Raw genomic sequence first — 16,921 nt, 5'->3', positions numbered from 1 at the left:
TCCAAAGCCAGCTTCAGCAACTTAGCAAGGCCCTAGCAAGTCACGGAGATGCTGCCTCTAAATTAAAAAATACAAAGAAAAGGGCTGGGGATGTGGCTCAATGGTTAAGCACCCCTGGGTTCAATCTCTGGTACCTCCAAAAAAAGGTGGTCAATGCCACTGTCACAGCGAAACTTGGCAGTGCCACACTGTCCTCACCAGGTGCCCTGCCCCCCACCCTGAGGATCAGACATGCATTAGGTGTGCTTTAGCATGCTGCATGGTCTCCTAGGTCAAGCGGGCTGGGCCAGCCTCTCTCATGTGCACATGCTCCATGCTCCACTTGGCAGAGGCCTTGACAGGCAGGCAGTGACACTCCTTCAGCACTGGACCTTCACCTAGTGTCCTTCCCAGAAAGGCTCTTGGACCTCCTCCCAGAGCTGCCTACAGCTTGGCTGTCCTCAAGGAGCACTGAGTCCTCACAGGCACCAGGCCTGAGACCCCTGGGCCCCTAGAGAGGCTTTGGGCTAAGGTCAGGGGTCATCAGATAATGCCCTGCAGAGCACCAGCTCTGGGAGGAGGTCCAGAGCTGGTGCTCTGCAGCTAAGGTTTCTGTGGAGAGAAAGCAAGACACACGTGTTTGTATGCACACACATTCATGCACACACACACACACACACACACACACACACACACACACTGACTGCTGGCAGCCTGGCCTCTGGCCCTTCTGACTGGTCATTTCTGTATTGTGCTCTCGCTGTGGTGGATATCTGTCACCAGAGGCCAGGGGCATAATATTAGTCCCTGATGCCCTCTGCCTGCCCCCAAGGCCCAGCTGGCCCTCCAGGAGAAGTTCCTGCCTGGGAGTGGAAGGCTGGGCCTAGGGTGTGCTCCACAGAACAAGGAGCCTAGGCCACCCAGGCCACCGCTCAGTCTGGGCCGCAGCAGGGCTGGTCTGCAGGGGTCAGTGTTGTAGCCAAGGTTGATTTCTTCCAGGTCTGTGCACTGTCACCGTCTCTGGCCCCACCTCGTGGAGCCTTAGGTCTGGGAAGGAGCAGTATCCCTCCCCCAGGGAGGCCAGGCAGGAGGTAGGAAGCTCTGGCAGGGCCAGCGCTCACCTCACCTCAGGCCTGTCACCTGTGGGGCCATGAACCAGGCATATACGGGGTCAGCTCTCCAGGCCTTGAGATGAGAAGGAGTTGATTTCACAGACAGGTGAGCGGCAGTGAGCCATCCGTGCCAAGGACAAGAGGAGGAGGGAGCCTGGTGTGTGGAGAAGAGGTGGGGAGGATGGGCTGAGCAGGCCATGGATTTGATTTGTCATCTGCCTTTGGGCTGAGAGTGTACAGGCGGGGGGCTGGTGACTGGCCAGGCTGGGGATGCCCAGTTCATTTGGGGTTTTAGAACATGTGGCTTGCTGGAACATGAGCCCCTGCTTGGGAGGCCATGACCAACAGAGAGTCCTCGGGCCAGGGCTGCTGGGAGGTGGTCTGGCCTTTCTCTCCCTGAGACCCTGGAGGGACAGCTGTAGTTCTCTGTCATGTGGGTGAGCCCACTGGTGTCTTCGAGGGCCTCAGTGGAGGCTACCTTGTCCCGTGAACCCCAATATGATGTGGTCAGTGACCTTCTTGCAGTGGGGCCTCCTGTGTGGGGTCACAACATCCAGAAGTATCCGTGTTGGACCTTGGGGGCCTCAAGATGATCTAGTCCCCACCCATTTTCCAGCTTGGGAAGTGGAGGCCCAGGGAGGGAGGCCAGGCGAGTCAGTGCACTCTCAGGATCTCTCTCCTAGGCCTGTGGGATCTCACCTGATTCCGGACTCCACAGGACACTTGGCTCCTGCCTGGCCCCGGGGACCCAGACCTGGACTGTCATATTTCCTGTCCTGGGGGACCTCACACTCAGGGATGGGTCCCTGAGCCATCAGGGACGAGGACCAGTGGCAGCCTGGGATGGAGTTTGCCTAGGTCCAGGGAGGGGAGGCCTGGCAGGCTTCCTGGAGGTGGTGGTGTCCAGGCTCCCTGGTAACTGTGTTTAGTCTTTACGAGGGTGCTGTCAAACCCAGGGGTTTTTACAGGTGAAGAAACAAAGTCCAGCCAGCCTCCCTCTTGCTCCTAGGTGAGCACTTGGTCTTGCCCTTTGGGATCAGGAGCACAATGATGGTTACACTTGCAGGCAGTTGCTGAGTGCTGAGCTACCACCACAGCCCTGCAGGATGATATCGTTAACCCCCATCTGCAGATGAGGAAACTGAGGATCAGAGAGATTGCTCAACGGGCCCTAGGTCACACAGCTAAAGACAATAATATTAGCAACAACAATAAAAAAGGATCATTGTAGTAGTAGTGACAATAAAAATAAAGCCTGAAGTTACACAGCTAGTAACCATTGGAGTGGGATTTGAACCCACGTCTTTCAAAACGGCCATGCTCTTGTCCATAAATTTTCTGTTAATGATTCTCTGGAGCCTTAGGGCTGGCCCTGCTGGGTGCCACCATCTGCAGCTGGCAGCAACAATCTCCTCCCACATCTTCTGAGGCCTCTCGGAGCCTCTAGGAGCCCCTCCTGCCTGCCATGGGGTGGGAGTGCTCTCCCCGCCCACGATGCTGGCACAGTAGGTGACCCAGGGATGGGGCGGGCCCCAGCCCGCACCCAGATAGATAAGTACAATCTCCCTTCCCTGTGAAATTATTAATTTCTCATGACAGGCGTCTGCTACCATGCGCTGTAATAGACAAAGGAATTTTGGACCTGGAGCCTCTGGAGAACAGGAAATAGATGAGACATTTTGATTGAAGAGTAAATGGCCACTAAAATAGCAGTTAATCCTTTTATTATCTCTCCAGCAGCCGCTTCCACTGTTCTTTCATGAGGTAAGCTCCCTTCTCCTCATCCAGACGTAACACCCCAGCCTTGCAGCTGCTTTGAATTTAGACCGCGGAGTCTCTGCTCAGTACCAGGCAGGCCTCAGGGTGCTGGCAGCAGCCAAGCGCTCTGCCCGGCCGGGCACTTTAGTCCTTCAGCCAGGCCTGGACTGGGGACTCGGTGGCCCCAGGGGAAATGGTGCCGTCTGTCCCCCTCCCTGCCCGCTGTGCAGTCCACAGGAAGCTCCCTGATCTCTTTGCAATATCCTGTTGTGTTTCTTACATTGCTTGAGATGTCTCAGCCTTATGAAATCCGGGGCTTCTTGTGCATTGCGATAACAAGGTTACATCCAACCCAAACACTGACGCGACACCTCCAAGACGTCAGCTCTGAAGATCAGTCTCGTGCTTTCTTAGGTTGGTTCTCCCAGAGGGCCGAAATTCTGATTGTGTGAGGCTGCAGAAAGGACCAGCCTGTGGAGGCTGCTCCTCTGCACACCAGGAGACAGAGGCAGAGGGAGAAAGGACAGCTGCTCAGAACCGTCCTTTTCCTATCCTGGGTTTTATAAATAACAAGAAGAAGGATCCCTTACTTGGCTACAGAATTTATCCAGAGCTGTGACCCTGCACGGGGAAGGTGTGGGCAGAGGTGCAAAGCCCAGGTCTGCATCCTGCACACCTGGGTCCTGGCCTGGCTCTGCAGATTGCCAACTGGGTGACCTCAGGCAGGGGACCTACCCTCTCTGAACTAGAGGATACTCGACTGTAAACGGAGCAACAAGAGTATAGCCTTTTAGTGCTGTTGTTATGAGGATTAAAAGAGATGATGCAGGGAAAGTGCTTGGGTAATTCTCTTCTCTTCTTCCCCCATCACACTCTTTCCTATTGGTCATCTAAGGAGAGTAGTACAGTAGCCCTAGGAATGAGAACAGGGTTGTTTATAGAGATTTTTTTTTTTTCTGATAAAGAAACTGAGGCTCAAACCAACCATCGGTGGCAGAGTCTGGACTCAAGGTTGGTGAGTCCAGCAGGTTCTGCAGTGCTGGGCGGGCGCGGCCATCCGCGGGTGCTCCTGCAAGGGCAGCTCACCAGCCGTGCTGCCCATGTATCCTAGGCAGCCCTGATCCTTTGTGTCTTGTCCATTCAGCCATTTACAGGTGACTACTCTGCGCCCGACAGAGTCTGAACAGGGTGCCCGGTACTGGCATGGGGGCAGCAGTCAGTGGCACTGGGAGGGGGCTCTTGGATGTGTGTCCTTCTGTCTGGATGAGCAGCTGCAGCCTCAGGGCTGAACTCCATCCTGCCAAGCCTCCTCTATCCCCGAAGCTGCCTTGGCCTCTGGTCTCCACCTCTTAAGTCCCTCTCTACCATTTGCAGGTCTGTCTCAGATGTCTTTGAGCCTGGAGCTGAGAAATACTCCTGGTCAAAAGGTGAACATTACTGATTAGTTAAATTTTAAGTAAACAAAACTGAGAACAGAAGTTGCCTGGCTGGACCTCTTGTGGGGGGCCTTGCGCATCATCTGTCCTGGTCTACACTAACTCCCATCCCCATAGACCCAGGGCTTTAGGCTCCCCTTTTCACCTTGCTTAGCCCCCTTTATCCCACCCCAATTTCCCCCTTGGGTGCTTGGGGTGAGGGAGGTAGAGGGAATTGTTACCGAGAGTCAAAGATTGTTTTATCCAGGCTCCATGCTAGTTGTTCTCCATTCCACCTCCAGAATAAAACTGCTCAAGTTGGGCGTGGTGGCGCACACCTGTAATCCCAGCAGCTCGGGAGGCTGAGGCAGGAGGATTGCAAGTTCAAGACCAGCCTCAGCAATTTAGTGAGGCCTTAAGGAACTAAGCGAGACCCTGTCTCAAAATAAAAAATAAAAAGGGCTGTGGATGTGGCTCAGTGGTCAAATACCCCTGGGTTCAATACTCAGTACCAAAACCAAAACAACAAACAAACAGAAAAAATTCCAAGGCCTGGAGAGGCTAAATCCCAAGATCACAGTCTGCCCCAGGGAGGGAATTGATACCAACCAGATCTGCTGACCTGCCCGGCAGAGCTGTGAGCTGAGAGTCTGAAGAGTCCAGGATCTATATTGCCTGGGGTGTTCAGAGGAGAAGAGGTTGAATGCATTCTGGGACACAGTATGTCCAGCTGTGAATCTGCAAGTTCATTTTACACAAGAAACAACTGTTTCTGATGTTCATGACCAAGTGGCCTGCTCTGTCGTATCCAGCTCTGCTGCTTGTTCCATTCCATGGGCCACACTGCTATTTACCACCCATCACTTTGCTCAGCCCTTTCCTTCAGCTCTGTGTTTTTCAAATCCCAGTGGGTGGAGCCCTCGGGCATCCGCTCCTGCTCCCAGCCCCATGGGATGAGCACGTTTCAAGGCCAACACCCCAACTCATCTCAACATCTGTGCCTCATGCTAAGGCTTCCCTGGGAGCCTGCCAAGTCTGAGAAGACAGGTGGACCAGTCCAACCCCATCATGTCCAGACAGGATACAGAAGACAGGGTGGTTGGGAGCCCAGGATTGCACAGCAAATGCGCCTCAGTGGGAAAACGGATAACCACAAGTTGGAGAAGGCCTAGACTGTGGGAAAGTGGCCCGTGGACAAGGGAAGACGATGGGACTTGAGGCTTCTGACATCATGGGAAGAGGCTGCCCTTGAATCCTGCGATATTTTTTGCTGGATGGTGGAGGGAAGTTGGGGAGCCAGGAGCTGTGGATCGGAGGCCTGGCTGTGCGACCCTGTCCACGTCGGTCAAGGGGGACAGGAACGTTATTAAAACACTTGGGTGCTTTTCAGCTTGTAGGGGGGCCTCCAGGACACAGCCAGCCCTTAGAACATTCCAGGAGCCTGGGATTCCTATCCCCATTTTACAGATGGAAACGGGAAGTCTAATTCAGGCCGAAGTTCAGATCCCAAGTGCCCTGTGGGGTCACATTTGAACCCAGACTCCAGATGGTGTCCCAGCTTAGCTCCATGCCACCATCTAGGCAGAGAATCACAGTTCTGTTTGCAAGTATTGATGGAAAACCCAGACCTGAATTCATTCAGCAAGCTGTCACTGGGTTCCGCTTTGTGCGCCTGGGTGGGCCCCTGGATCAAACCCGGCCTCTCCTCCAGGCCTTGGTCAGTGGGGAAACTGAGAGGCATTTGCATGGAACCATTTTGCCCAAAAAGTCAGTGTCCCATCATCTTGGACCTGTTCACCATGGCTTGATGGGAGTTTTGCTGTCTTGTAGGGGAGGACACCTTGTGGGTTGAAGAGTGAGACATTTCACCTATTCCAAAATCAGTCACCTGAAGCAGGCTCCCTTGCTGGAGGCTAGAATTTGTGGTCAAATTAAAAAGCTGCAAAATGGAACATGTTTTAAAGCCACTGCCCTGGAGAATCCTGCTGTAAATGAGTCCGGAGAGGCCAGGATCGTCCAGCCAGCTCAGGTCGCCAAGTCCACCCTCTTTGGAAATGGGCCTGAACTTCACCTCATTCGGGGTGGAGGAGGAACTGGGTAGGGAAACGGCTTTGGGCAAAGGCAGCCTGCAAGTTGGCATCCAGAAGCACCCACATGAACGGTCCCTCCTGGCATCCTGTCAGTTCTCATGAGTAGATGGGGAAACCAAGGCCCAGAGAGGGGCGTCGTGGCCCAGAATCACCAGTGAGTTGGCAGCAGGCCTGGGATACCTGCCCGATTTCTCCCCACCCGAGGCTTCTCCTCTTGGACAGTTTGCACTCCCTGGGTTCAGTAAGTCCTTTGGGTTTTGGCTCATTCTGATTCCTCTCTCTGGAATGGCTCTCCCAGCCCAGCACCTCCTACCATCCTTCACGACCCAGTGCAGAGCTCCCCCGCCCCCAGCTCTGAGCCTCCTGCTCCCCCAGCACGTGTTGCCCCTTGTTCAACAGCTTCCTGGTGTGGCCAGGTGTCTCGGGGATCACAGGCCCCTCAGCCCTCGTCTGGATGGTAGAGAGCTGAGCCCACTCCCTAGGACCAGGGGCTCTCGCCCATGGCCATCCAGCCTCTCTGCTCCAAGGTGGTGAGCTGTTGCCTGGACGCTGTCCTCCAGAGCCTTGTCCTGTGAAGTCATGACACCTGTGGGATCTTGAAGATTGTCAGGTTCATCGGGGGCTTGAAGCCTTTCTGCAAGAAGGCCTGAATTTGAAAGATGGCCGGGCTCTCAGCTTGTGTGACCTGACTTCACGGTCCTGTTCTCTCACCTGGGAAGCGGAGGGTACAGTTCCTTTATAAGGCTCCAGCGAGGGGCTAGATGGCGTACCACAAATGTCTCTCCCTGTGCTGGACATGGCACAGGAGCAAGAGAGGAAAAGAGAGTCGAAAATGGGCAGTGTGCTCCGTCACCAACCTCCCCAGAGCAGCTGAAAATGTTGTTGTAAGTCCCAGCCCTTCCTGGACTGGCTGGGTGAGCTTGGATGGGTCACTGTCTCTTCTGGCCTCAGTTTCCCTAGCTCTGAAACTGAGTCATGTCTAACACTCAGGTCGCAGTAGGCTATTCCAGAGGGGCTCATGACGCTGTGCCCTTTCCCCGAGTGCCAGTGCCACTGACCCAGGCTACCGGGGTGCTTCCTCCTCCCCTAGTTTTCAAAAGTAAAGCTCAGGGGGCTGATATGGAGCAGCTCCTAGAATCCAGTGTTCTTCCTGTTCTCTGTCCTTGTGGTCAGGTGAGAGCCCCAAGTTCCTCTCTAGCCACTGTGCAGAAGGGAGGCCGAGGCTCCAGGTAGAAAGAACTTGCTGGTGAAGGGGAAGAGCTGGAGGAGATGGAGGGGGAGACCCACCCCGCTTGGCTGCTCACCCGCTGTGCAGCCTGGGACAAGCCCTCCACTCCCAACTCCCTGTTTGTGTCTGAAAAATGGGAGTTGTGATGCTTACCCCAGGAAACATTGGGGGCTGTGCTTCCCAAACTGCCAACTTCCCAGTCGGCAACGCAGGGCTTAGGCTGAGCTGCAGACTCCCAGTGAAGTGCTCCTCCTGTAGCTAGAGTACAGAGGGGTCATCTGTGCAGGTCTCCCTCCACCTGGGTGCTCCAGCAAGAGTGGACCCTGCCTTTTAGGCCTCTGCCTGCAGCTCTCCTGCGCCTCCTCCTCCTTCTGTTCACCCCTCCCCCTGCTGCTGTGGCTGCATGCCTGTCCCCCTGCCCATCATGAAATTCTGAGCCAGGAGTCAGTGAGCCAGGCTAGGCAGTGGCTGGGCACCCAGGATAACCACTGGGGCTCTGATCTCCACCCTGCTCCTTAACCAGCTATGAAACTGTGCAGTACTGAGTCACGTGGCCTCTCTGAGCCTCAGTTTCCTGCCCAGGGAAAGGGGACTGTGTGGTTTGAATTGAGATCATGTGCATGGAGCTCTGACCCCATGCCTGGAACATACGGGGTACTTAAAGACAAGAGCCCTGGTGCATTTTTTTTTTAAATAAGTCATCAAACCCAGCTTCTCACAGAGAGAATTCCTGAACTTGAGGGAACAGGAATATTAGCCAAGTTCTGTGAGCTCAATGCTGCTTGATGGAATATGAAAAAAATTAAGGATGAAAAAAAATACAACCCTCTGAATTGAATTTAGAATAATATAAGAAAAACAGCTTTTGAATTTAATGTAAATGGAATTGAAACGATTCTCTCACTGGAATGAGAAAGTCAGATAAAATCAACAGTGACTCCGAGAAAGTGTCCAGACCGTGTTTTCGGAGGGGGGCATCCTGGAAACAGGGGACTTCGCGATGGAGCACTAATAGGCTGTGTCTCGCGGGCTGGCAGAGGGGTGATCCAGAGCCAGGGCTGTGCGCCTCTCTGGGAGGCTGCAGCGACAGACCTCGGCATCCATCCACATCTGTTAACGGGGTGATGGGCCAGATGCTCTCTACACCAAGCCCCAGGATGCTCAGGAGACAAGGAGTGAGTCTGTTGAGTCCTCCCTCTGGAGAGAGCCCTGGGCTCATCTCTGGTCCCCCTCCCCTCTGCCAGCCTTTCAGCATGGCTTTATCCATGCCTGCACTGTGCCAGGTTTGGTGCTGGTAGCGAGGGACGCTGTGCGGAAAGCAGAATGATCCGGCAGCAAGGGAATTCAGTGCCTCAGAGATGGAAAGGCAGGAAAAGGCTCCCTTCAGGATGTCCTCAGAGCTGGGCTTTGAAGTGTGGGTCAGAACTTTCCAGGTGCAGACTGTGAGGAAACAGTCCAAGGAAAAGGAATGGCAGGTGCGAAAGCTTTGAGATGTGACAGTCTTGGTGGGCGTGGGTGTCTTCTTGGGCCTGGAGTGATACACGCAAGGGGGCTGGAGACTGGAAGGTGATTAGAATTAAGCCTAAAAGGGCCTCAAAGTTCAGCATGAGGACCTTGCACTTTATCCTGCAGGCAATAGAGAGAATCCCAGAAGGGTGCTTAGCAGGAGAGTGGCAAAGTCACAATTAGATTTAGAGTTTTGGTGTGGCAGGTACAAGGGAAGGTGACAGGGTGCAGGTGAGGACACCAAGGCCCCAGGGCTGCAGGAGGGCATCAATCCAAGTCTGGAACCTTCTCCCCAGCTCCACCAGAGCAGCCAGGGTCAGGCCGTGCCCCTGGACAGAGGGCGTGGCTGTCAGGCAGCACCGGCATCCTCTGGCCAGGCCAGGCCCAGGGTCTGCACACGAGTGGCTGAGTGGCTCTTGAAGCTGAGTCCCCCTTGGGAGACAACTTCTAGCACATTTACCAGAGGGAAGTGGGAGGGCATTTCCCATAATGCGGCTCCGTAAAGTTTGCACAACTGCTCTTTGTTTTCCATTCGTCCCCACAATAAATCTTCCTCCTCTGCCAGGACGGGGCCTCTGCGGTCTGTAAGTGATTAGGGCACAGACTCGCACAGCTCCGCCTCCTCGCCCTGCATTCTGCTGACGTGGGTAATGATAAAACAAGGCTGTCACTAAGATTGTGGTCTTTTGAGTGGCTGGGAAGACAGCCTGCCCTCGCCCCTTCTGAGTAACCACCCCATGCCTCCCTGGGTGGACTTGCTGTGGTGGGACATCAGCCTGTGGGAGCAGGGGACACTGTGGAGCTGGGCCGTGTGTTTCTTGGGATGGGACAGTGGGACCTCAGGTCTCTACAGGGCTGGTATTTTGGGGGTGAGACCAAGAGGTCTCTGCTGGGCCTGGAGCAAGGCTGGACTAGTGAGTGGCTATAGCAGATCCCAACAGCACAGGGCTTTCAAGCAGAGGGTCACATTTGCACCTCTCCTGGGCAGGGTCCCCCAGATGCAGAGTTTTTGTTTTGGGGGATTTTTTTTTTTTTGGTTGTCAATGGACCTCTTTTTTTCTTTTTTTGTAATTTTATTTATTTATATGTGATGCTGAGAATCAAACCCGGGGCCTCACACATGCTGAGAATCAAACCCAGGTAAAAAACGTTCTACCCCTGAACCACAACTCCAGCCTGGCATGCAGTGTTTTGATGGATAGTTCCTGTGCTTTGGGAATGTTCAGGGCAGTAACAGGATTCCAGTGACAGGATCCCAGTTTCACAGTGGGGTCACTGAGATCCACAGAGTGGAAGCTCCCTGGCTAGGTGTCACATCTGAGACTTCACTTCTTGCCCCATCATCCTCCCACTGCTTACAGTACCCTTCAGACCCTTATTTATCCACAAATCTTTGCCTCCTGGTCTGCCGCACCCCAAAGTTTTGGGATTTGCTTATGGGATTATTTCTGGTCAGGCTTCATTGCCAATGAACATGGCAGTAATCAGAACTCAGGGTTGGCTCCAAGCTGGAAAAGGAGTCTTCTGTGCTCCTAAATACTTCCTTCAGACCCTGCTCCCCTCTCTATTCCCATTGCTCCTCCCCATAGGCCCTGGACAAGGGAAGGTGGCTCACCCAGGCCACCAGTCAGGCTGTCCGGGATTGCAATTGTGTTCCTTGCAGATGTGGGAACTGAGACCCATAGAAAGGATCTGGTTCATGAAATTTCTCAGAGCCAAAGAATCATAGCTCATCATCCTCCCTCCAGCTGGTATCTAGCTCCGTAGGCAGGGTTCCTAGGTCCCATGGTGAGAGCTTACCTTGTCTCGCTTCCCAACTCTAAAGAACACTGGCTCATGTTGCATGCATGGGAAAGAAACTTCTAGGCTTCAGCATCTCATGTGATGCTCCTCCCAATCCCTGCTGCACCTTTTGACTGATAGGCCCTGAGGCCCAGAGCAAGAGGTGACCTGCTTGAGGTTACAGCAGGAGAGAGCTGATGGTGTGTTCAAGGGCATGTGTCAGAATCACCTTCCCTCCTGGCAGAGTCTGGTTGAGGAAGCTCTGCCGTGCAGGCTCCTGGGAGACTAACCAGCCGTGGGTTTCAAACCTCACACCTTCTGAGGCGCTGGAGTAGTGCGAATAGAAATGACTGATGGCTGTGCCCGTCAGGCCCAGGGAAAGCCTGGCTTGTACAGAGAGCCACACCACCACACAGAAACGAGCTTCTTGCTTTTCCTCAGGCTCCCACTCCTTCTTTTCTTCATTAACACAGAGCCTCAGGGCCTGTGGGTCTGTGCGTGACAAGGGCTTTGATGAGATGAAGTTCTTAGCCCTCCTGGTCTCAGGATCCTGACTCAGTCCAGTGGGAGACAGCAGGGCAGGGGGCCAGAGTTCAGCTCCTTCCCTGCATCTGCACAGAAATGGCCTGTGGCTCCATGCAAACACCCTATCCCTCTGGGTCGCTCTTCTCATCTAGCAAATGGAATGCTTGGCCTCCAGCATCCCCAGGATCCTTTGAACTCAGACATTCAGACATCCACAGTTCTATTTCCACCTGGGCCTGGGGGAGGAGGAGGAGTGGGAGATAAGGAGGCAGCAGGTGGGTCCTCCTGAGCCCTCTGACCCAGTTCCTTCCACCCTCCTCCCTCATGCTCTCCTGTGGCCATGGTGGCCTCCTGGCCGTTCCTCAACTGTACTAAGTCTGTTCCCACCTGGGGTTCCATGCACAGCTGTTCCCTTTGCCCAAATGCTGACCCTCAGAGGCCTCTGCTCCAATGTCACCTCCTCCAGAACATCCCTGACCGCCTTTAGAAAGTAGCACCTCTGGCCACTCTCTGTCCCTTATTCTGCCTGATGTCATGCTGTGTGTTGTCTCTGTTCACCCCACTCAGCTATAAGTGCCCCAAAGTCTAGATCATTTTGGGTCTTGTTGTGACCTGTGTCTGGTGTTATGATACACGCCGTTTGTAATCCACAGACCTTTGCTGAGTGTCACTGAATGTAAAAGGAAGAGTGGCTCAGGGGCAGAAGGGATGGAGGGTGTGGAGAGGAGAGTTGGGGGCTGGTCCTGTAAAATCAGGTTTTGCAACATGGGGTCATCTGGGGGACTGTGCGGTGGTGCCCAAGAGGCATTTCCGATTAGGCTGGCTGGGGCCGGCTTCTCAGGAAGCTCCGCGTCTGGAATACAGCAGGTGCTTAGCACTTCCCACCCATCCCTGGCCCCGGTTTTCTTCTTTTCTTCATCTGTAATATACGGTGCTCTGCCCTGGTCCCCAAGTTCATGGAATGTCAGACCTGGACAAGAGCGGAGAAATCTTCACACACTTGGAAAGTGAGACTGGGAGAGGATCTCATCAGCTTCTCACTCTGTACCCACAAGTTGGGAGGAAATTTACCATCAGGTCCGCCAGGTCCTCTGTGCTCATTCATTAGTTTCTGCTGTGGCTGCTGTTTATCATTAATTCGTCTCCACAGATCCTGTTTTGGGACCACAGGCACAGAGATGGGCCAGGAGTCAATTTTATGTTAATTGGCAACAAAAGGGCTGATACTGGCAAGAATGCAGTGTGGGAAACAATGTCGCTATCCAAAAGCAGCTACTTTAAAGTATAGGGAAGGTGGGCAGGAGACCCTTGCTAGCAGTGTGCTCTTTTGCAGATACCAGATTAAGCCTTGGTGCTTTCTCTGTTAACCTTTTGATGTTGGCATTACTGTCCCATTTTATGGGCGAGGAAACAGAGGCTCGCAAGGACCCGGAAGACTGCACCACTGGCCTCCCTTGGCTCCCGGGGTTCTCTCCATGGTGATTTTTTGTAATTGAGCGTGAACTGATTGCCCACTCCCCTTTTCAGTGAGCTCACTCCCGAGGACCCTGAGAGGCATCTTAATTCGTTCCTATAATTCCTCAAAAGCAATCACGTCTAATTTGGGCTTTTCATGGATCTAGAGTTGAGCCCTCCTTTTAACCTGTTCCAGGGAGGTTTTCCTGAATCAAGAATCAGCACCACGAGCCCCAGGTGTTCTCAGACCTCACTTCCCCATCTCTTAGCCACCCATGTTCATGCACAGGAGGACAGGAGGGAAAGGGTGGGGACTCAGCCCCAGGAGACGGCTGCTCCCTGGGGCAGAAGACAATGCAGGGAGGCCTGTGGCTGGTGAGAGCTGGAGGAGACTGGAATCCAGGTAAGCCAGCAGCCCTAGCTCCCCAGGAAGACCTGGGCCCTGCCCTCCAGGCTCCTGGAATCCAGGCTCTGCACCTAGCCTGGCCTGATCCCCTGGGCATCATGACCTTGGCTGGGCAACTATCGCCTTGTTCTGGGCTCAGTTTACCTATCTGTTCAGTGGAAATGATAACCCTGCCCCACCTCCCAGGGGTCGTTCACCTGCCCTTCACCCCATATTGTCTTTGGGAACCACCACTTATCTCCCTGATGGATGAGGCCGGAGCTGGAGAGGCCAGGTGCAGGTGGGGTCACACAGCAGGACAGTGGTGAACCCCAGGCAGGTGTTCCCTGCCCTCCCCAGCCTCCCTGAGTTCTGTGGCTGCTTGGTTTGGTGTGGCAGAATTTGTGGGGCCAGCGGTTCTCACTGCTGTCCCCCCACCCGCCCCCGTAGGCCCAGCCCCAGTGCTGGGGGAAGACAAGGTGTGGTCTCATAGGGGAGGGCCGATCCTGGCTCCAGGCCTTAGGAGCAGAGTATCTGCCGCCTGCAGTCAACACCTCTGCAGGGAAGCTGGCAGCTCCTGCCTGGAAAGCGCCAATCCTCTAATTGTCTCCACATTGTAAACCCAGAAAGGTTTGTCCTGACAACTGGTTGGTGAAATCAGCCAGGGGATCCCCCTACCCCCAGCCACAGCCACAGTGGTGGATTCAGCCTTTCAAGAGCTGTCTGGAGTGGTTACTCAGGGTCTAAATTAGATTCATCTGGCAGGGTTCCACTCCCCCTGGCATGTTCATGATCCTGTTAAGGAAAAGTGGGAGTAAGCCTGGGGCCCAGGTGGCCGGGCAGGTGGGACCAGGCTCTTATCAGGGAGATGGGTGGAGTGAGCAGGGCCTAATGATGACATTGTTGGACACATTTGCCTTCAGGCTTCTTCCTCCATGAAAAATTTTAAAAATATGTTTTATGACAGTATTGGTATACAGACAAATATTAGTAGCAAATAGTACATCAATTTCTTTGATCTAAGAATTCTCTTCAAGCTGGGTGTGGTGGTGCTTGCATGTAATCCCAGCAACACAGGAGGCTGAGGCAGGAGGATTGCAAGTTCAAGGCCAGCCTCAGCAATTTAGCAAGGCCCTGAGTAACTTAGTGAGACCCTGTCTCAAAATAAAAATTTAAAAAGGGGGAGGGATGGGAGTGTGGCTCAGTGGTAAAGCACCTGTACCCTCCCCCCAATTTCTTTTCTTTTCTTTCTTTCTTTCTTTCTTTTTTTGCTTTATTCTTGCAATTTTAAATCAAATTTAAAGCCCAGCATTTTCATGAGTTCTCAAAAGCATTGTGGACTCTGGGTCCTGTGCCTCATGGATGTCCCCCTGACAGCAAGGCCTACAGAGGCAGAAGCAGCACAAGCCATGCCTTGCTTTGTCCCTTCCCTTTTCTGGGTTTCAGGTTCATCCTCCGTGAAAAGAAGTAGGCAGAGGCAATGCCAGAAAACCCTGCTGTGATGTTCTCATCTGTTCCCTTCTTTCTAGATGATTTTGTTCCTGGTGAATGAGTTCTTGTCTTCCATTAAGAATTCATGGGTGTTTTACAATAAAAGGTCTGTGTGCAGTTAACTTGACATAAATTGGAGAAAAGGGTGTAAATTACGTGGAAGCCCTAAACTCATTTAGTTATTATGAGTGAACCCCATATTTTCTTGGAGCTTCCTGGTAACCAAGGCAAAGAGGGCAACTTGGGGAATTACAGAATTCTTTGTGTTTGGAGAAGGAAGCAGACCATCCAGCTTAGGTGTTGGGACTGGTTTTGCCTGGGTACCAGGGCTTCTGAGACCTTGATGAGGGTTACATATACTGATGGATGGAGGAAAGTTGTACAAAGGAGAGAATTTATAATTAACCTGATGATATTCTCACCAAACAAACAGGCCCTGTTTTTACAAATAACTTTGGTAACAATTTTTTTTTTTTTTGAGAAAAGTTGAGAATGAATAAATTGCAGCCGTTAAAATCCTTGGGTCAGAATCTTTGTTGGGTTCTCAGCCCATTACAGTGAGAAAATTTAGGCTCAGAGGAGGTAACTTGACCCCAGCCAGCCAGTGGGGTCTGGTTTCAGGCCTCTGGACAGGCAGCCTCTCTCTGCAGACCTCCAGGCTTAACCGTAGTGGGGCCCGTGCCCTCCTTGGCTAACAGAGCACGTAGCAGAGTGCATCCTTTGAGTTTTAAAGAAGAGGGCGACACTGTCCACCTGGGCCCAGGAATTGGAGGAGCACCATGAAGGAGGTGGAAGAGGGTATCCCAGGAGGAGCTTGGCGTTGGCCGGGTGGAGGTGGATGCTGACGCCTGGCCCACGTGGTGGCAGAGTGGGAGAGACTCTGCTGCCTGCCAGGTTTTCTAGTTACAGGGAAAGAGAGCTCTGCGGTGATGAGTGCTGCATCCCACTCGGGAATTTATGGGCAGCCCTGGGGACCATAGACTGTGTCTATGGAGAGAGAACCAGACTGGGACGGGCGGGATGCGGGACCCAGGACCCCAGAGGCCATAAGCAGGGAGCCTGCACCTGCTGCTCCAGGATCAGCAGTCACCCAGACCCGAGGGAGGAGTCCTCACTTCCTTAAACCCCCACCCCACCCCCATGGCCTCACTCCAGGGCCCTCACAGCTGATGCAGGTGTCCCACAGACCAGGCCTGTCTGGCTTCGCAGGCTGCTGGGGGTTGGCCCCTCGTCGTGGGAGGCACGGGAAGCTCCCCGACCAGGCCTACTCCCCAGCTGAAGGATCAGGATCGAGTCTTTACTGTGGGGACAGCCCAGCCAATCCCACTGGCACATTGTCAGCTACAGAAATGTTTGGGTTTGAGAGGGAAATCGGGAGGGAGAGTGGAAGAAGGTGGGGAGCCTGTGGCATGCAGGGGCCAAGGAGAGGCCCAGGCCAGTGCTCGGCCTCTGGCCTGGATAATTGAGTGACCGGATGCTGGTGTCAGCGTGGCAGCTAGGGAAGGAAGGGGTGACTTGTTTGTGACGGGCTGAACAGGGAGTTGTCAGAGGTCCCCAAGGGGACATGGGATTTGCAAGTCTGGGGCTCACAGGACAGGAGAGGGTGTCATAGCCTTGAGGTGGTTTAAGTTGAAGGGGGCTGGAGGAGCTGGCCTGAGAAATGGGGTGGACCCTTGAGGGGACCCCAGGGAACATGAGCACTTATTAGGGACAGGGGCTGAAGAAGATGGGAAAGTGAGATATCTAAGAGTTTGGTGGCTGAGGGAGGGTAGTGCAGTGGGGTGGGTGGAATGGGTTGAGGATCAGAGCCATGGACAAAGCATTTGGAGTCGGGAGGGTTCCATGTAGACCAGAGGGAGGCTTGAGCTTGTTGGAATATGGTGGAAGGAGAGCAAGAGGGTTTTTTTTGCCCAATTTTTCTTATTGGTACTACAGTTGTACATCATGGTGGGATCTGTTACATATTTGCTCATGCACACAACATAACAATACAATTGACCAAAGTCCCTCCCAGCACTTACCCTTACCTCCCTCTCCTCCCCTCCTCCACTCCCTGGTCCTTTTCCTCTAGTCTACTGATCTCCTGAGCAAGGCAGTTTTGAGGTGGCCAAGGGGCACACTGAAGAGAAAATGACTGCATAATGGCCCCAGGTGGCTTGGGTGTGGGGGACAGGGTGAGCCCTTTGCCCTATGTT

General features: G+C 53.5%; 1 protein-coding gene across 1 annotated transcript in view; it reads left to right on the top strand.

Annotated features, from left to right (window-relative positions):
- Nucleotides 1-16,921, top strand: part of Glis1 (GLIS family zinc finger 1) — a 195,282-nt gene that overhangs the window by 118,456 nt on the left and 59,905 nt on the right. The gene's annotated exons all lie outside the window — the stretch shown is intronic.

Source organism: Urocitellus parryii, chromosome 11 (assembly GCF_045843805.1).
Source record: "Urocitellus parryii isolate mUroPar1 chromosome 11, mUroPar1.hap1, whole genome shotgun sequence".
In the NCBI taxonomy this organism is placed as follows: domain Eukaryota; kingdom Metazoa; phylum Chordata; class Mammalia; order Rodentia; family Sciuridae; genus Urocitellus; species Urocitellus parryii.
Note: the sequence above shows the minus strand (reverse complement) of the source record. Positions and strands in the feature narration are given on the sequence as shown.